The 22,035-nt window shown below is 36.3% G+C and overlaps 1 protein-coding gene and 1 long non-coding RNA gene across 3 annotated transcripts in view; one reads left to right on the forward strand and one right to left on the reverse strand.

The window, feature by feature from the left end:
- LOC138705188 (band 7 protein AGAP004871-like) overlaps window positions 1-22,035 on the reverse strand; it is a 683,889-nt gene that overhangs the window by 636,524 nt on the left and 25,330 nt on the right. The gene's annotated exons all lie outside the window — the stretch shown is intronic.
- Window positions 1-22,035, forward strand: part of LOC138705186 (uncharacterized) — a 49,863-nt gene that overhangs the window by 15,495 nt on the left and 12,333 nt on the right. Inside the window, exon 2 of the long non-coding RNA XR_011333648.1 lies at window positions 21,330-21,570. This is a non-coding gene — a long non-coding RNA (uncharacterized lncRNA). The remainder of the gene's footprint in view (window positions 1-21,329; window positions 21,571-22,035) is intronic.

The raw sequence follows: 22,035 nt of genomic DNA on the forward strand, positions 1-22,035 counted from the left end.
GGTAAAATCAAGAATTCATACCATCATTCACGATGGGAACATAAACATAACAGCAAACATACTTGGTAACCATGGAAACATAACAACGACGCCATTTCCTCATATTCTGTCGCATATTTCAGCGCTTCACGATTGTGTTCTGTTTGCAAATCACGTAAGCATAAGCATCAAGTTTGGAGTTTGCAAACTTTCATGTTAACGTCTTACGGTAATGTTTATGTCAATGCTTATGTGAATCATTGTGAATGATCCCATTTGGTAGCCTGGGCGCAAACTTCTGTGTTTATGTTACGGTTATGTTTAATTTTCATTGTGAATAGGCCTTTACTGTGCATTTGTTTGTAAGACAGCGTAAAGCCGCGTTTCCGCTTTTGCAACTGCGCAGAAATAATGAGAGGCAAGTACAGTGTTGCCAACCAAGGAACAAGAAATCCCCCTATATCATATTAAAAATCCCCCTAAAATTCAGAGAAACTTACTAATTTTTTTAGTTTGTACACTTGGTCAAAATGAAAGTGGTTGGTCTCTTGAGTAGCGAAAATTTTCGAAGTCCCTTCGGGTGAGCGCGCAGTTCACTACCGTAAGTCTCCGTGCGCCGCTTTAGTTAACTCCATAATACTAGGCGCTGATTTGGGCTACCTCCACAGCATGCTTCGAATCTCCGTAGTGAATTTTTTGTATTGTCCTTTTATTTTTTACAACTCCTTTTAGTGTAATATGGTCAAATAATTTTGCTTATGTTAATTCATGTTACTTACAGATAATTACAAAATTGGTGAAAATTTGTGGTTATAATTCAGGAAATCAGAATATATTTTGTCATCAGAATTATGGTTTTTCTTCTTGCTTACAATTACTACATTTAGGCCCTGATGATTATGGATTTAGATTAGTATAATATTCATATTTCCTGTAGCACAACTTGCAAATTAATTATTGCCAATTATTTAACCGTCAACATATTATTTACTGAATGTTCCTTAAGCAATAGAGGGCAAAGCAGCAGGGATTAATAAAATAATTAACATAGTATTTTATTGCCTCCACACATGCTTGGCGTAGAGCAGTGGTTAAGCTACTTAACTTCTACGCAGACAGTTGGAATGTCCGTAGTGAATTTTTTTGTTTTGTACTTTCTTTTATTTTTATAATTCCTTTTAGTGTAATATAATCAAATAATGTTGCTTATGTTAATTCATGTTAATGACAGATAATTACAAGATTAGTGAAAATTTGCTGTTATAATTCCAGGAAATCAGAATATGTTTTTTTATAAGAATTATGGTTTTTCTTTTTGTTTACAATTACTAGGTCTACATTTAGGCCGTGATGATCATGGATTTAGATTAGTATAATAATCATATTCCCTGTAGCACAACTTGCAAATTAATTATTGCCAATTATTTAACCGTCAACATATTTACTGATTTTTAGTAGGTTATTTTACGACGCTTTATCAACATCTTAGGTTATTTAGGGTCTGAATGAGATGAAAGTGATAATGCCAGTGAAATGAGTCCGGGGTTCAGCACCGAAAGTTACCCAGCATTTGCTGGGTTGAGGGAAAACCCCGGAAAAAACCTCAACCAGGTAACTTGTCCCGACCGGGAATCGAACCCGGGCCACCTGGTTTCGCGACCAGACACGCTAACCGTTACTCCACAGGTGTGGACTATTTACTGAATGTTACTTAGCCAATAGAGTGCAAAGCAGCAGGGATTAATAAAATAATTAAAAGCATTTTAATATGAAAGCCCCTAATTGTCTTTAGTGTTACTTCCATCTAGCGTCAAAAGTTTCTATTAACACGAAAAAAATAATAAAGCGAAACGTATTGTGAGGATAAAAAAAATGACGAAAACTTGTTATATTTTCACTGATGCATTTAAAAGGCAACAAAAAAAAAGTTTAGTAACTCCACGAAGATTTAAACTGGCAACTGCACGTATTCCTAGCTATCGCTCTACAAACTACGCTAACAGTTTTACTGCAGTAAGAATGGCATTGTAAAGTGCAATGGCCATACTCCACTTGAGAACCTGTTATACAGTACATAGTGTTCGTGTTACAATATTCACTGTTTAAACACTCTGAACGAGCTGTCTGTTTTAAATCTCGTATATAAATTATTTTCTCGGAAGATTTTAGTGATTAATAGTTTTGTTCCCCATTATAACTCCTACAAGAATATACGCAATCTTTTGAACAAAGCCTGGCTGTCCTGAGCGCTCACGGAAATACCCGATTCGAACTTAGTCTCTCAGATGCCGGCCACTTTCATTTTGACCAAGGAGAAACACAACATAAAAATTAGCATATGTGATTATACATACATAATTGAATAGAAAAAATATTCACACATCATGCATATTGACATGCAATAGAATAGAATACTCTTTGGATTTCTCATAATTCCTCCTCGCAGTACGATCTGGTTGGCTTCTGATGCATCGCGACAACATTGTGTTGCATTTTATAAAATTCAAGTATTGCCACAGTACACTGAAAGTCCATAATACTTGCATCTTGCTGAATGCCGACTTTTACTCGGGCAAGGAGACAATTGAAGCGGTGAGATCAATAACCATTCAAGACCATTTACACAAGTTTCGAGAAAAAAAAAACTTTTTTTAAATTTCTTACGTTATTATTATTTTTTCGCGTAATATGTCTGGTTGTTTTAGAGATCAAGACAATTTAGTATACAAATATTTAAAGTCGTAACTCTTGTAGAAATATCCAAAATTTAATTTCAAATTTTCAAAAAATGAAAGGCCAGAAGTGGACTTGAATGGTTATTGATATCACTGCTTCAATTGGTTTCAAACTGAAAATGTTATTCATAGCTCTCGTGACTTGCATTTGTTGCGTATAATATTTAGTATGAAATTAAATATAATTAAGAAAACGTGTAGAATATAAAAGAAATGAAAATCAGTTGTACCAAAAGCATAAATTTAGATTGGGGAAATTGTTTAACTGCGTTTTACTGCAGATACTATTGTTGTGTAGGCCATGACTTACGCAAAATAAGGTGAATACGTGTGCAACGCGACGACGCGGGAGAGAGCGTCATAATAATATAATACGAGTTAATAAAGAGAGCAAGTGAGGAAATATGCTTGCAAGATGCGATACCGGCCGAAGAGAGGATTCATGATTAGGGACCGGATTTTTATGTAATTACATGTTATATTCCTTTCAACCTAACCGTATATAAATAAAAATCTTTGCGAATCTTGTAATTACTATTAATATATTAAAATCTGATACTACATATTTTTAATATTTACCCCACACTATATATTATGGCTTGGTATTACATAAATCTACATATTTAGGGGGTTTATTCATTTTTACTTCTCTGAAAGGGGGGGGGGACTAGTGCTGGGGAAGTTTACAATTTGAAATACACAGATTTAAAAAGCCTTTTTATCTACCCAAGAAAAGATATATTTCGGGACGAACCATAACGTCTTCAGTTCCAGGAAGTAATAGACGCACTCACCCCATACCGCCCACTGTAAATATGAGTGAACAAAAGGCAACCTTTCCCATACAACTAGCTTGTATTGTAAAAATCATTCAGAACGTAGCGTTGTCTTCATACGGTGGAATGGGACGAGGACGACATGATTTGTCTCGAACTATAATTGTTCTGCATACGTCTTGATAAGCCGTTCCCATGCAAATTGCAACCTTACTCACCCTCTTCCTAATCCTTTCATGGAAAACCCGTGCCAAGTCTGATATGAGCCGCAATAAAGTAGCCAACTTTTGAAAAGAAGCTGGAATAAAGGAACAAGCTGGAAAGATGTTGAAAGATTAAAATAAATAGGTTTTCAGGTTATTGCTTGACCTCTTTACTTTAAATTTAGTAGACCTATACGGAAATGTGATTTTCTAAGCAATTAGAAAGTTTGGTTCTCGGCTGGAATAATCCTACTCTTCTGAATGAGACAGGAATGTCACTTTTAAAACAACAGTTTGTAAATGCCTATAGTTTGAGGTTTTAGTAGGTACTTTGTTTCTTACAGGGAGCAGCTAAAATGCATGTGTCCCACATCTCCTCTTATTTTTTCCTAATCCAGTAAAGCGAAACAGTGCTTGCAGTACTGTTGTGTCATTCATTTCACTCAGTTCTCTAGTTTTAGTACTTTTAGTACCTATAATGTGCAAGTGAATTTATCTACTGCTTTTAACTAACTAAAATGGCCCCTGTATCTTCAACCCTAACGACAAAAATAAAATCATGGATTGTAGTGAACGAATCTTTTACTACAGATGGAAAAATATTAATGTTTTTTATTGGGTTATTTTACGACGCTGTATCAACATCTAGCGTCTGAATGATATGAAGGTGGTAATGCCGGTGAAATGAGTCCGGGGTCCAGCACCGAAAGTTATCCAGCATTTGCTCGTATTGGGTAGAGGGAAAATCCCGGAAAAAAACCTCAACCAGGTAACTTGCCCCGACCGGGATTCGAACCCGGGCCACCTGGTTTCGCAGCCAGACGCGCTGACCGTTACTCCACAGGTGTGGACTAGTAATGTGTTAAGTGTGCAGTAAAAAAGTCGGGTGCTCTATGAAATCACAACTGGAGAGTCTTACCTTTCCTATACCTGACAGATATGATATTAAATATTTTCATGATTTTACATATTTTGGTACATATTCAGCTTATTTTTCTTACATAAATATGTACATATTTCACACCTTGATATTACATAAAAATCCGGTCCCTATCATGATCATGATAATCAAAATGAGGCATCGGGAGCGTCTGCTCTAGATTTTTCTTAAGGTTAAGTGTCAACGAAAGGAACTGTCGGTTTTTTTTTTTTTTAAGATTGTGAATTTTCATAAAAATTATTTTACCTAGGCCTAATATGATGAAAGATACAGTAACAATGTTTTGTTTAGCCGCGCGGTTTTCATTTTACCGTGTCGCCCGCCGCTAGGAGCTTATCTGCGGCCAAGCGGCCACCCGGTCTGCCGGCACTGAAACACAGGAATTTGTACTTACCCAGCTCAAAGCAAGTGTTGAAAACGTCCCTCACTAACTGCTACACACTGTTCGCACCTTATGAAACTGTTAATTACTTTAAGAAGTTCTTCTTCACTGATTAACTCGATTTGAGGTCTTATATAGTCGGATGAGGCCTATTTTCCTTTAAAAGGACAAGAATCTCCACAAAATCATAGGTATTACAGTCAGGAGAAATCCAATCTTGTACTTGAAACACCTTTGTACGGTGAAAAAGTAGGCGTGTGGTGTGCAATGAACGGACGCAGAATTATTGGGCCTATTTTCACTCAGGGCATAATTACCAGCGAGCGTTATGTGAATGAGATCCTTGATCCATTTTTAGATGAACCGACATATGAAGAATGTTCCTCAGTATATTTCCAACAAGACTCCGCCACTGCTCATACTGCCGAAGAATCCATTAGGGAATTACGTCGAATTTTCGGAAGAAGAATTATCAGTAAAAATCTGTGGGCCCCCACGGAGTCCAGATTGAACACCATGCGATTTATATCTATGGCAGGCACTTAAAAATAAGGTTTATGCGAAAAACCCGCATACAATAAATGAGCTTAAAAACTATACCGGGTGTTCATTTCAAAGTGTCATGACGTCACTGTTTTGAGTCAGCGATTTGAAGCGAGTTTCAGCTTTTATGTCAGAGAAGTTGTCTATCAATCAAGGCGTTCAATCTGAACTTGAGAACGTGTACGGTATAACTTGAATGTCACAGCAACAGATGGCGGTTTGTAAAGTCTGTGTACTACCATAACCTCTTTCGAACTGTGTTTTGCGCGGGCAAGTCGTACGCAGGGTATTTGTTATCATCGGTTGCGTACGGCAACATTCCACAATACAAATCAAATGCTCCGTGTCCATGTTGGCCGTCGAAGTTAATGTCAACAAATACGTAAGTAATCGTCTTAACCCTCTCCACATATCCCGACAGTAAGAAAAAACTCACCCCAGTACGTGTTTCCAAACATTTCACATTCCTGCCACTACAGGTGTTACCGTACGTATCGGTAAGTACTCTTCAGAATGAACGCCGTACTTGCTAGGCAGCTTCTCTGGCACATAAGTAATACGCCTCTGTGGAAGTGTAGGAAGATTGAATTCTCTAGGCTCAACGACTAGCCACATGACGGCATACAGTGAGCCATGACACACTTTGAACTGAACACGCAGTATAAGAGCTGAAATCGAGTCAATCAGTGAAGCAGAACTTCTTAAAGTAATTAACAATTTCGTAATAACGTGTCAACAATGTGTAGCAATTGGTGGGGGACATTTCAACATCTACTTTGAGCTGGGTAAGTACAAATTCCTATACTACAACGTTTCAGTGCCGGCAGACCGGGTAGCTGTTTGGCCGCAGATAAGCTCCTAGCGGTGGGCGACGGGAAAATGGAAATCGCGCGGCTAAACAAAATAGTGTCCCTGTAGAAAACATAAAACACAATTTCATTCTAAGTTGATTAAAACTGTGGAAGAGACTGTTTTTTGCTCCGAAATATCACACAAAACATTAAAAAAAAAAAAAAAAAAAAGAGAGATCACTTATTTTGGGACATATGTGGAAGGACGCATCACAAATTTAAAAGAACCACGATTATAGGGAAGTGTTTAAATGCTAATCAATAACGTTCTTTTTGAGATGGAAATGGATTAGGATGCTTCAGTAGGTCTATTTCTTTCTGGATTTCAATCTTTGTAATTCGCACCGACGCGACACCCTGAAATACCTACCTGCAGCTACAAATCCCTAACCGAGTTACCAGATGCTTATAACAAAGAACCTGTCTGCTCAGGCTCAAATAGACACTTTATAAACTTTTATTTTGTCTTATTACATGTATTTTTCTTTATTGGTATGTTTTACCAATAAATTAAATTAGAAACACAAATAATTATTTAAAAATCTTACTTTTACGTGAATTTAGAGAGCCTTCACAATCGCTGGGTAGACTTCTTAATACGTGAAATAGTAAAAACTTAATCAACGGTCTGCCAACGGAAAAGAGGATAGTTTTTTAAGAATGGTGTCACAGCACACTTTTTTTCAATGTGAGAGTCTCACGTGATATTATAGCCGCGGCCTCATGCTTAGCAAGTCGGCATTATACAATAACGTGCGGTGTGCTTTTAAAACATAATTTTGCCGACCGATTGTTACTCTGTAGGTTTCACTCTAAGCGTCACATTGTCACGTCTACTTCCTCGATAAGAATAAGCACTAGTTTGTTATTGTTAAATGATGATGATGATGATGATGATTATTATTATTATTATTATTATTATTACATATACGAGTGCATTGACATTCTTAGCTCTTAATAATAACTCTTTAACAATAACTTTTAATCACATACCTTAATGTTCTTCAGCACAAGACATTGCAACCTCGGTTTTAGTCCACGTGGATTAGACAAGTAGGTGTCAGTTAATAATGAAAGCAGCTTATTGGTTGCAATATTGAAATTGAAGCGAGTGATTGGAGCGGCGACAATTGAAAACAATAATATAAATTTCAAAAACCTGCCGAATGTTATGCACGAGGCCGCTCAAAGACCTGCCGAATGTTAACCATGAGAGCGCGGCGATAACATTAAAGAGCTTACTGGTACTATATTACAATACGTTAGGAAAGCAAATCTCGTTGCTCGCAGTCATTGTGATGACAGACGCCGCTAACTGTCGTAAGAGTAGCCAGTATCAACACACAAACTTCAAACTTACATTCAAAGAAAATACCGCCAGCCCCTGTAGCAGCCGGATGCTTGGCAGTTCAGTTTAGGGGTGGGAGGTTCTTGGAAAATAACCGGTCATCAGTTAACCGGCTATTTTAAAAACAACTTAACCTGAAGGAGGTTAACCGATCAAAAATAACCGGTTAACCGATTTTTTAAATTTTGAAAATCGTTAAATTAGTCAGGAAAACAAAATGCGAGGTTACTGCCAATAAAGATCAAAGAAAAATGTACAATCAACTGTAAAACCAACCAAGGATTAGTGATGGGCGAAGTTGTTCTTTTCCCGGAACAGTTCCGACGGTTCCGGTTCCGAAAAAATACTATGTTCCAAATAACAGTCACCAGTGGTGATGAGTCGGAGTCGTTCAAACGAACGGTACAGTACCCTCCCTCTTCACCATAGACAAATAACACCATGCAGCTCACACTGGAGCACTCACAGGCATGACGTAGTACACATTCTTATCTATAGATGGCACTGCAATGCACATTCGAATCGATTTTGGAAAATTGCTGTGCATGCGGACAGAACTCAAAAGCTTAATGTTAGTAATTACACAGCTGTTGACTACAAGAACAGAATACAACACTTTGTTTTCGTACATAAAGTTATAAAGACATGGTAGCCAACTAAAAAAAAAATAACATAACATTTAAAACATATGGTATGTAATTTCTGTTCTCTCTATTACATAATAAAAAAAAAACAAATCATTAATTTTTAATTTTACTTTTCTTAATGCACAGTTATAATAATAATAATAATAATAATAATAATAATAATAATAATAAATATTACAATTTCATAAATAAAAAAGATATATATTGGCAGTACTGAAACCTGGAAACCCCGCAGTGGGTTAGTAAAATGTTGGAATCGCATCTTTACCAAAGTGTAATTTAAACTTCGCATTAAACCTCGCTCTCCAAATCAGTACTTATATGGGTAGTTTCCAACAAATAATGCTACAACATTTTTGTCGTTCTTTGATAACAGAGAAGATAGCACAAAAACTTGTGCTTGTCAGACTTAACCTCAACAAACGACATACAGACATTGTAACTAAACCACTCATTACCATTTACGACTTTAACCTTTGTATAGAATCAGCTGATCAATTAATTAATAATAGTATGCGTACTTTATGACTTTGTAGAATGTTTATAAAACAGAATTAGTCAACTAATGGTGAAATAAACCATAAAGCGGGAATCAATATTACAGATTATTGAATACTTACTATAACATTACAGATGATTGGCCAGTCTTACAAATGTTGATATTAAAGTTCGCGCCACCGCAAGGATTTCAATGTCCATGCGCCCCCCTCCAACCACGTGAGAGTTTCAAGTACAGTGTAACTGCAGCTGTCGTTGGTTCATCGGAACAAGCTCCGACGTTCCGACTGTTATCTCGGAGTCGGAACATATCTTGTGCAACGCGGTACTGCGAGCCCGCAACAGCTGGGCAAGTGGGCAGCTCGGAGTCGGAACACTGTTATTTCGGAACAGGAGGTTCCGACCTACTGTTCATTTTTGCAACAGTTCCGAGACCGGAACAGTTCCAAAATAACTGTTGTGTTATTTTTTACCCATCTCTACCAAGGATAGTTAAAAGGATTTCATTAGCTGCTCAAGAACATCAACGACGTATCTGAACAAAATGTAACAAATAAGATTATGAAACTTCAGTTTATATAAGTTATCTAATTACTTCACTCACATTAGGGTTATAAGGATGGGTGAAACTGTATTTTAACATTAAAAATAAATAGCACTACAAATGATTGCACATAATTTGCTACATTTCTCTATAAAGTCGGAAATGATTTATAGGCTATGTAGGCCAGTGTGCATATTAATAACTTGAAAATATAAATATATTGACAATAATCATAATTATTACCTTACCTGAATTTGAACATAATCAGCTTCATTAGAACTACTTGAAGTTCTCTTAGTTTGTGCATTTTCCTTTAACCTTAAGCGCGATGGATGTTTACATTTTTTTTATTTAGTAGGTTATTTTACGACGTTTTATCAACATCCTAGGTTATTTAGCGTCTGAATGAGATGGTGATTTTTTTATTTTTTATTGGGTTATTTTACGACGCTGTATCAACATCTAGGTTATTTAGCGTCTGAATGAAATGAAGGTGATAATGCCGGTGAAATGAGTCCGGGGTCCAGCACCGAAAGTTACCCAGCATTTATTTGCTCGTATTGGGTTGAGGGAAACCCCCGGAAAAAACCTCAACCAGGTAACTTGTCCCGACCGGGATTCGAACCCGGGCCACCTGGTTTCGCAGCCAGACGCGCTGACCGTTACTCCACAGGTGTGGACAGATGAAGGTGATAATGCCGGTGAAATGAGTCCGGGGTCCAGCACCTAAAGTTACCCAGCATTTGCTCATGTTGGGTTGAGGGAAAACTCCGGAAAAAACCTCAACCAGGTAACTTGCCCCGACCGGGAATCGAATCCGGGCCACCTGGTTTCGCAGCCAGACATGCTACCTTTACTCCTAAGATATGGACCGAACGTTTACAAGAAGATTTTTTAAATTAGTTGTTTCTCTACCTGTTTTGAAATTTTTTCCGTAACGATTACAAACACACGTATTATTTGGCTTCTTCGTAAAAAATCCCACACAACACTTTTCGTAGAAGACATTTTCACAGTGGAACGTAGGCTATGCTTACGTACAACAAAATAGTTTAATAAGTATTTGCAATTATTTATCAGATCTCACGGTTAGAAAGCCACGTACCGTCGATCTGAATTAGCAGAAAGTTATTTCAAGAAAAAGGAGATAGGCATCGTTTGAATTCACGGATCATTTGAAATGTTCCAGTAACCCACGCATTTATATCAGCCAATCAGACAAGTGGAAATTGTCCGTCGTTGAAATGCTGCAATACCCGCACAATCAGAGAAAGTCCGCGATTAAGATAGGCATAGATTGTCAGTTGCATTGGAGTCGAAATTATTTTGCCATCTATGGACATATTAAAGCAATATTACACATACAGATGTACTATATTATCAGAATTTTCTCTTAAATCCCATGTATGGATTTTCTGACAGTATGTGTTGTGTAAAACAAGTCCAATTTTGTAGGTTTCACCTCCCTCACCAACCACTCTCCAAAAGAATACACAGATTAAAATAAAAATGGCACACACAAAACACATTATATAATATATCCTAACCTAAACGGTCATAAAAGTGTATAATTGAGTATCTCTTCGACAGTTCGCATCACACACTTTAACCGCCGAAATTCTAATCTGTCTCGCCTTCAAGAGGAACAATCCAGTCTTGTATTCGTATTCTCTATTCTCCATGAGGTCAAGACATGCAAGCGAACTCCTATTTTGACTTAGCATCGAGGGTAGTAGATATTTTTTCCGGACATGTTCCAATTCGACACACTGCAATAAAATATGTGTCCAGGAGTCCTTGACATATTAAATAACTAAAGTAACATCCCATGCTCCATCTAGGAATGACCAGTGCTGTAATGGTAATTTTTTTCTTGGCCATGCGCCCCACCCCTTGTTTTCTCCTTTGAAATATATTTTACTCTCCTCTCTCTGTCTCTCCGACTGTCATTTAATTATTTTTTTAATATTAAAGAAATTGTTTTGCTTTACATTTTAATTGTACAAGTTTGATTTAAAGAATACACCATGTGGCACCACCGTAGATGCACACTTGTCTCGATGACTCTTAGAGTGTGTATTTGCAGCACTTCTTGTTTTTCAACCATTATTTTATATAATTTTGGATTCCAGTGCTCCAGAGGTGGACAATTTTTGTTTATGAACATCAAACAAAATACATTAGGAACAGGAAAAACTGTAGGCCTACAGATCTCCGCATACAAAACTTAGGCAACCTGTATGGCTCCATACGGACACAATTTTCTTTTCTCCATACGATTAATTAAAAAAAATTGTAGGTTCCCATACGATATATGGCTCCGTATGGCCTCCATGACAGCACTGGGAATGACACAAGAGAACAATTTGTTGACGGGGATCAGACACTGTATTTAAAAAAATAACCGATAGTTCGGTTATTAATGAAAGTAACCAGTTATCAGGTTAAACCGGCAAGCAAAAAAATCGGTAATTAACCAGTTAACCTAATGAAAATAACCGGTTATCAAAATAACCAGTTATTTTTGTCCATCCCTAGTTCAGTTTAATTTAAAACAGTAAAGAGTGTAGTTGTTTTGTACCTAGGTGACTTATGTTTTAATATTCATTATAACGAGTGACAGTCGGAAAAAAGCTAAGTGGTTCTCAATACCGTAAACTCATCTGATTGAGATTCTGGCTGATAAGTAAATCTATCAGGCAGTACATTTCACTAGACGACATGTGTCAGAGGAAGAATAATTGTTTGTGTCCATCTGATGTCCGATTAGTGGAATATGTAGCTACTCAGCAGTGTATGCAGTGGAGAGGGAAAGAAACTGGCCACCCTACCCCATTATCTCCTGGCCTAATTGTCTCATGACTTGATGCTTTCACTTGTGAGTTCAGATCTGTCTTCGGACAGTTGACTAAACTACAAAATAGGAAACTCGCGAAAAACAAAGCAATAAGAAAAGAGGAAATTATGAGAAAAAGTGCAAAAATAGATGTGCTATTTAAAAAAACAAACAGCCAGTTTGTTCCAGTTCGAGTCCAGATACATCAGAGTGTAATGTGGCGAACAGTAGGTACCGAAAATAGTGGAGCGTGTGGTTTATCTGAGTCAGGCATTTCCGATATTAGAAACAGTAATAATGACGCGGAATCAATTATTTCAGTTGCTACAAATGACGCATTAGGGCGAAATAAAGGGCAGAAATATTCTTATCTGCCTACAGAGTTGTGTGGATATAAAGAGAAGAATTGTGACGGTGTCGTGTATGGTTCCTGGGGTAGCTCAGTCGGTAGACATTTGTGCGCTAAACGAAGGGTCCCGGGATCGATACCCGGCCCCGGAACAATTTTTCCCTTGAAATTATTCAAGCCTGCTTCACAGGAAGCTTCTACCTGAAAGTCAGATTTACATATTAATTCACTGTTTGCCGAAAAGTTTTGATTTCAGGAAACATTGTACGTGAGTTTGAGATTTTGAATGTTTTTGCTGTGCACTACACAAGTGATTTAAGTCAGCAAATCCATACTTACTCCAAACCTCATTTTTGTTAGAAAACAATAAGCATGGCCAGCAAAATAACCTGTTTGAAATTTCACAATCCGCTAACCATTCTACATTTTCATATTGTAAAATAGAAAAATGTCTAGTGTATTGTCCGCTTTTTGTTTTATATTGTTGCACTAAATTTCGAAGTGGTAGGGAAGGTCCACCCTTGTTCACTATATGTAAATTATTTCTCTTCTAGTGGGCGAGAAAAGAATTATTTTTGCAAAAGATATTTTACAGTATACATTTCCAAGTGCTATTATCATTAAATAATTAATTTAAATTGTTCACCTGCGCTGGCACACAGCTATGAACTCTAATAAAACCTAAACACAGTAAATTCACTCACACAAGCAGTAAATACACACGTCAAACACAATATTTTACTGTATAAGGCTACAATTGACAAGTTGAGCTGCCTGTATACAGGACGACGTACGAGCTTGAGAGAAGCGAGTATCCCCACCACTCCACCGTGCACGCGCAGAGAACTACAGCAGTAACTTTCAACCGAGGATGTTCTTTTGTACGGGCTGGACAACCAGACCAGAACTCATTCCACTTCGTCAGGCAGAGCGTATGTTATAAAACGAAAGCCATTCTGGGGATGGTGTGCACATTCAACCAGCTGGCATTTAAAATATTTAAATGGTAATAAATTAAAATTAGTCTTGAACTATATACATCAACTTCCAATGAGATTACCACGCATTTAAATTGTGATAAATTAAAATTATTGTTGCATTATATAAAACAACTTAAAATAAAAAAAATGAGATCACAGAATTTACAGGGTGTCCAGCACACAACTTGAACACCCGCAATATATGCCTCTGTTTCCAATAGCTTAGCTCGTAACTGTTCATAAGCAATATTTGTTTTATTTTTATCTGAGTAGGCCTACTCTTTACTTTTATCTTCCACAAGCATGGATTATCACGATAAAACTGGGTGAAATCGCTCGAAAACGTACGATTTACGATTTTCAAGTCCGATATAATGTCTTAGACACGAAGTGCACAGTCGAAACAATTAGTTAAAACTGACGCTTTAACTGAAGACCCTACACATGCTCCAACTTGCTCGCAGTCATGCATGTACACGCACAGAAAAATCATTAGCCAAGCCTAAAGGCTAACAGAAAACTAAGCTAAGCTACGCTACGCTAACCGATGCTAAGCTATGATGTACTATGACACGAAACGGTATCTAAGTTAAGCTAGACAGATGTTTTAAAATGGCTGCATTACATCCACTTAATATTTGAAGGGGAGGCAATTTTAGGTATTGGCTGTGTCGTGGAAGATAATGAAAGAGAAAGGAACTGACTGCTTATCTTCATAGACCAGGCCTGCACAAGGTTTGCGCTCTCTGAGCCGGCTCACAGCTCATGAGCGTAATGCAGATATTAGCTGCGCTCTGTATAAGGGTGGACTGGAAGAAGGGGTGATCTCGTACAAAATAAAAACAAAAAGAAATACTATTACGAGTGCTTATGAAATGAATTCCCGTTCAGTGTTTGCAAAACTATCTTGGACTATTATTAATTAATAAAGAAATATTTATTTTACAGAAGTAATAGAAATTCTATACCTACTTAAATGTACAATATCATTTTGTTATATTTTTATTTATCAGTACATCAAAACGAGGTTTTATGCTGTTGCCAGCTGAAAGGAACAGTAGCCTACTGATTGTAATGAAACATCAGTTACAGATGTTCAATGCCTGCCTTTATTAAAGTTGATTATAGAAAAGAGTTACTCACAAATATAAATGTTGAGCCAAATATAGCAATCATTTTCACAGCCAGCCTGTGTAGTCGTGGATATTATTGCTAATGTTTAGTCTTGTAAAACTCAACCAGGCTAGTAGTATTATTCAAACGATCTTTAGCCCTTAGGTCAATTTGAAGATCAATAAGTTCGAGCTGTAAATCGTTAAATGTTATGTTCCATCTTTTAGATTCCTCCATACTGTACTGTAGCAGTAGGTAAGCAACGTGAAACAGTTACTGAGAATAGGCCTACACACTGCACTCCACTAGATAACTGAGTGGTCGTTTCCCTCTCCTCTACCTATAGCAAGTCTATGTCATTCTGACGTATCTTCCTCTCCGTTTCGGCGAGCGGTAAACAGCGCTCTCCCACTCTGAAGGAGCGCGCGTGCTCGTTGAGCGCTGTTTATGCAGACCTGTCATAGACGCTAAATCAAGATTGACTGTTCAAACTTAGCTCATCATTAAGTTAGCAACATACACTTTAATATAATATAAATTTATTTCAAAAATGAAAAACATATTGCTGAATTAATAAGCAGTAGCCTGTTCAAATTATAATAAATGGGGTATAATTATGCCAAAGAATAAATGATACGTACTTTCAGTTCCGAGAGTTTCACTTATTTCTTGCCAACAGTTGTTTTCCCTGGTTGTGTGTCTATAACAATTTTAGGTTTTGTTATAGAGATAGGGATATTTTTACGTAAAGATTAATTTTTGGTCCTACAGAATATGTCTGTTATGGTAACAAATTTTTCTCCTCTAATAACCATTGTTACCATATGGGATATTTTTGTATTTCTTTAATTAGTATGTTCTCCTTTGGTCTGCCTTCCATGATAATTAGTACACAGAAATAATAAAATAATAATTAAAGTAGGCCTACACAAAATTTACACACAACAGTCTGCTAAATGCCTCCAAACAACTGATTATGTGCATGCGCAAAGCGAGCTACAACTACGAAAATCACATCCGTGAAACTTGGCTTAGCATAACTTTGCTTATCTTGGCTTAGCATAGTGCTCTCTGTGTGCCATCCCATATAACTACATTAGAACTACTTTTTTCCTTAACATGCGTAGCTCAGCTTAGCTTTCTGTGTGTGATGGATGGCCTTAAGATGCTACAGGGACATCTTAGAACTACGCAGACAAGACATATAGTCTGTGGGGCCCTTGATGAGAGTTTGCATACAAAACAAATATGTTACCTGTAACTACTGTACAAAGTTTCATGAGAATCTGTTAGATAGGAGAAAAGTTATTAATTTTGACCAGCTAGGTTTACGTTTTGGACCACTGTGACCCAGATCCTTCTAGTCCTCTCCGGTGCAATAACATATTCAATCATAGACATGATTCCCTGTTTCACAGTGATATCACTGACAATTACGTCAAAACTGAAACCATTGGAGTATTAATAATTCACTATTATTATTATTATTATTATTATTATTATCATTATCATTATTGATTGTTGGAAGAAAAAATAAAGGAAGTAAACGTGCGAATACTAAATGACAAGTGGACAGCTTCAAATGCTTGGGGTGTACTATAAGCAGTAATATGAGATGCTGCCAGGAAGTCAAAAGGAGGATAGCTATGGCAAAGGAAGCTTTTAATAGAAAAAAGAACATCTTCTCCGGACCACTAGAAACAGAAGTAAGGAAAAGACTACTGAAGTTCTTTGTGTGGAGTATGGATTTGTGTCAGAAACATGGACATTATGACGAAGTGAAGAGAAACGATGAGAAGCAATTGAATTTTGGATATGGAGAAAGATGGAGTGTGTGAAATGGACAGACAAAATAAGAAATGAAGCTGTGTTGGAAAGAGTGAAGATGAAACTGATCAGGAAGAGAAAAAGGAATTGGTTGGATCACTGGCTGAGAAGAAACTGCCTACTAAAATATCAGATCATAGACAACATTAAGATACATTGATCATATGCGGAGACTAAGAGGAAGCCAGAAAATAGGAAAGATTGGAGAATGCTGGGTTTGCAGTGAAATATCTACCATTTGGCAGAACACTATGTATATGTATATATTGTTACAGTTATTACTAAAGGTGTTTCGTACAGAGTTCCGTTGTGATTGGTCCCACGCCACTCCTTACCACTTAGCTTTCTTGGGATAGGCACTCTGCACTACTACCATTAAGCTGATGCAAAGGTACATTATGACTGGGACCGGTCTGGATAGGAATTCTCTGCATTTTGTGTAAAAATGATCTCGCAACTGCAGGGTTGGAAAAAAAAAGTTTTATTTTTTAAGGGCTGGACGTATGATTCTGATCCATTTCTTTCCGAAGACTGCACAGTGGACAAAGTGGTGAAAAAATTCCAATTTTGTTCAAGTGTTTTGACAAATAGTCATACCTTGTGACTAATCAAAAGGATGCAACTGCACTTTTCCTTGGATACTCAGGAATTATATTTTGTACACTGAGGTGAAAGAAATAAGATCCAAATAGAGGCTGACGAGAAGTAGAGTAATGTAAGTAGGAGATAGTTCAGGAAGCAGAGATGAAGGAAATAGAGAAAAGAAGGTGAAAAAGCAGTATGACTTATGGAAATGGTGTGGAGGGGAAATAAATCGTGAGAAAAGAAAATTAAGACCTAAAATAAAGTAGCAATGTGGAAAAGTTATCAGTGAAAAGTGCAAATAGTTACAGATGTGAAGTGAGGGGAAATGTGTCATACAGAAGGAGGGTCAAGAATTAGAAGTATAATATTTTTGGTATAATAATGCGTGAGGAGTAGGGTTAGTGGAAGAATTGATGACGGACAAGAAAAGACTAGTGGAAGAATTGCAATAATAAATTAAAAATAAGTAACAACCTAAAGATCTGTACGAGAGGCATTGTAAAATGGGGAGACGGGACTGTATACTAATAATGTGAAGTGTCACCTCACCAAAACGTATGTTGCTTAAAGACAAATACAATATATTCATAATCATTCATTCCTTTTGTACAGTGCGACACTCTCATCTTCTATTATTTGAAATTTCGTATAAATGATTAATATTTTGAGTTGATTAATCTTTTAACTGTTGCAATGATAAAGTTGACATTTTTTTTAAATATTAAGCATGATTTTTTTTTACATACAAAAATTCTGGAAACCGGCATTTTAGACATTTTAAATTTATTGCGCTGTTTAATTAATTAAATAAGGTTATTTATTTGTAAAATTAATAGCCTACTAACTAAAAAAAAATACATGTTATGAAACTTAATGGTGAATTTCATAAAATATAATATTTTCAAATTTATCTCAGTTTGTCTGTTTATATTTTTCTGAAGATCTATAATCTAATAACAGTGAGGAATCATTTTCCACAACATTATAAAAAAGCTTGACAGTCCAGTTTCGAATTGGTACAAAGTTATAATTCTGATTTCATTAAAACAGTGAGGCATCTGTTCCTGCTGTTCGACTATTTGTGGTTCATTGTGAGCTTAAGAAGGATTATTTCACGTGGGTACAAGCTAATTGTACACATATTTCCACCTCTTTAAATAATGGAGGTTCCTCATAATCAGAATTTCGCTTCCCTAAATATTTAGACAGCATATTTAAAACATCGATTACTTTGGATTTACCATTTACTGCTTAGACCACACAACAGAAACACAAAGACATTTCCAATCAAACTGAATATCCGGATTTCTGCTTTCTTATGATGTCACTGTTGATTATCGATTAGTGAGTAAGTGATCATGATCGAATGATGTCTCTTTCCTGCACTCATCAAAACATTTCATGAAGTAGAAGTGGTGTTTGGTGGTTTAATGACTCAATGGTACAACAGAAAAAATTGGTACCCTGTGGTGTAAGCCTACTTTAAAAATTTTATTTTATAGCTCAGTTTTTCATTTTCAAATTTGAAGCTAAGTTTGTAGAAAATTAAAAAAGACTACAATATTTTATAACTTGAGCATCTTAAAATCCTTTTTCAGTGGATTTCCTATTAATATAACAAAACCTGCTTAAGATGTTAGGCTTACATGCAGATATCAGCATTCAGATTGTTTGCACTGTATATCCCACAAAAATTCCTTATTAATAATAATGTTTGTTTGGAAAAAGGTAAAAGTTTGGCTCCATAAAGTCAGGAGCACCACTGTAAATTCATAACTGTACATTTTATAAAGGCCTGAATAGAAGGCAAACGTGATTTTATATTATAAACAAGTAGGATAAAATAAAACGACCAGAAAACGAGAGAAGTAACTTGTATGGAGGATGGAGAAAAAAGAAAAGGTCATGTTTTGATGATATAGTTTTAAACGCTGTTTATTATTAACGGATAAATAAATAATACACGTAACAGAGAATTCTGTTGGCTTAAAAATTAATATCATCATATAGTTTTAAACATTGTGTTTAAAATGTTTTAATCAACGGATATTGTTTTAAACAATTTGGAACACTTTGTCTAAAACGTTTTGTTTTAAACATGCCAACCCTGCAAGTGGCAAGTCACCTGTTCAATTACTCCAGAGCCGTGCCTGCAGTAAAGTTAATATATGTACTGAGTCCCTTCCTATGGTGGTTTAAACCCGTACACCACTTGTCACTCGAAGGTGACCTTACAGGAGCAGCCTTTCTTTGTACTAATATCATAGCTCTCCAAATGGCAAAGCTATGGTCGAGTTCAACTTCAGCTAAGAGCCTTGTGGACTAATCTGGATTAGTCCCCAACATAAAGTTACCAACTTTTGGAGCCGTGCCGTGCTATCCTTAGAAAGGGATTCATAAGATGATATAAAAAAATTAATATTTAAACTAAGAGGTGGAGAACTGCCCCAGTCAATAACATTTACCAGCTGCCTAGAATTACAATAACAATTGCTCCAATTACGGTACCAATAATTTTTCAAAACTTTTCCCTCCTCCTAACCCAGTCATTTCAACTGGTGTACCGCAGCACACTAGCATGCCATGAGAAAATAGAAAATGGTAAAGTTTGTAGCAAAAATTAGAAAAATAAAAGCAGACCTGTCAAGTCACACGCATAGTGCATGAGACACGCTGATTTGAGACTGATCTCACGCTCACATGCACGTAAGCTGAAATCTCGCGCATTTGTGGATTACAAAATTTTAATACAAGATAGTATCCCTGAAGATGTATGGGAAAGTGCTAAAGTCCAAGATGAGGAGCAAGTAAGTCGGTACATTTACCGAATGGATGTAAATTGGGCATATTTATCTCAGATGAAACTAGCAAATTGAGAAATAAAGTACAAGAGGTTATCTGAGGTTGCAAAATTGGTTTTGATGATTCCACATTCTAATGCTAGCGAAGAACTTGTTTTTTCTCTGATAAGGAAAAATAAAACAGCTTTTAGACTTTCATTGAACATGGATGGTACATTACCATCTGTCTTGACCATGAAAATGGCCATTCCTGAGCCATGTCACACATTCGAACCACCAAAAGAAGCACGTGGTGGCTAATGCTAAGAAAGCAACACATCAGTATAATAAAACACATTACAATAAAGAATGAGCTTTGTATCATTTACAATTAAGTGCAACATTTGGAATATATTAACTTATTTTGTGTTCTGTTGTTTTCCACAAAACTGATGAATATTACATAAAAATAATTTGCATTATAAAAAAAATTGTGGTAAAAGGAATTTGTTGTCTCACTCATTTTCCTTGAATCTCACTCTTCCTGACTAGTGGTCTCACTCATACTATGGCAGCTCTATAAAAGTGAAAAGAATAGTAAAGAAGTGAGTCCACAAGAGCCAATATTCGGTGAACGCAGCACGTCTACATTTAGTAAACTTATTCCCTCCTGAAACCCTCAAAATCCGCGGGATTTTAAATTACATCTTTAATGTGCCACATGTTGAAAAGGATTGGAAAACGCTGTCCTAACCTATGAGTTTGTTTTTTAGTAATATCTTCATTATTTCCTAAAGGGTTGTTAGTGGTTAAATTACTCTTGATTTTGTGCTCTTATATAAGTGATATGCACATAAATTTGACTATATTGTCAGCATTATGCTACTTTACAAAACAATATTACACTCCAGGTGAGACGACGACATTTTACAGACACTATGTGCTCATAATATCCAGCTCCACATAAATATATTTCTGCAATTCGACTCACTACAAATCTTAGTGATATGTTAGCCATGGTCACATGTTCCCAATACATATTGCAACTAATGTCATTGTCTCGGTTTTTATCATTCATGTTGTGGCATCATAGCACATGTATTCACTCACAATTGCTACACAGGATACAGACCCAGAAACAAAATTTGGGCCGCCTGAATTTTCCAAGTTCCAGCTATAGCATTTTTGCGCATGCTCAGTAAGAATCGAGCATGCTCAGTATGTTATAATTGGAACTTTGAAAATTCATGTGGCCCAAACTTTGTTTGTGGATCTGTATTATTATTGTTTAAGATAACTATGTACTTCGTGTTTCCAAATAGGCTACTTAATAGTAATAAAAACATATTTTAGAAGATGTTTCTAACTAATGTTTCAGTCCTGATTTAATAATATGGCTGTAATTTATTTCAGAATGTTGAATGAAGTACTGACACATCACAAACCCGATTCTTGGGACAGTGAATCTTATACAAATAAAAGATACAAGCAAGTCCAAGTATTTGGGATGGAGCACAGTCGAGTGCTGGAGGAATTTTCTAGTGATCTACGATCACGAGTTGAATCTGTGTATCGTGTGCAGAACCCATACCTATATGGAAGGTACAAGCTGCGAGTTGAACAACTCCAGCTGAGAAATGGTAATGTTTATGAGGTATGTAATTGCTATAGTAGACTTCTTATAGCTATTTGGATGTTATAATGAAATATCGCTTGTGAGGCACTATCTGTAAAAAAGAGAGAGAGAGAGAGAGAGAGATTCTATGGATTGCCATCTGTTATTATTACAACCTCTCAATTGCTGAGTTCACAATGTAGCTCTAAGTCACCCTGTCTTGGCAAACTATTTTTCAATTAGTAATCTGGATAATTTTTTAATTTTTTTTCTTTTTTTAATCTGCTCAGTCTTTTTGTTAAAGATTTTTTTTAAATGCCTGCTCAATTTTAGTTTCTCCCAGGAATTCTGATATATCCTTCAGAGTAGTCTTGGTATAATTTTGGGAACTATCATGTTATTGTGATACCCGAGTACACTAAACATGTTTTTACTAATTTTCTAATGTGTTAGAATTCTGGAGTGCTTCAAATATTTTCCTGAAAACCTTGCATTCAAAATTGC

Source organism: Periplaneta americana, chromosome 8, assembly GCF_040183065.1.
Source record: "Periplaneta americana isolate PAMFEO1 chromosome 8, P.americana_PAMFEO1_priV1, whole genome shotgun sequence".
In the NCBI taxonomy this organism is placed as follows: Eukaryota; Metazoa; Arthropoda; class Insecta; order Blattodea; family Blattidae; genus Periplaneta; species Periplaneta americana.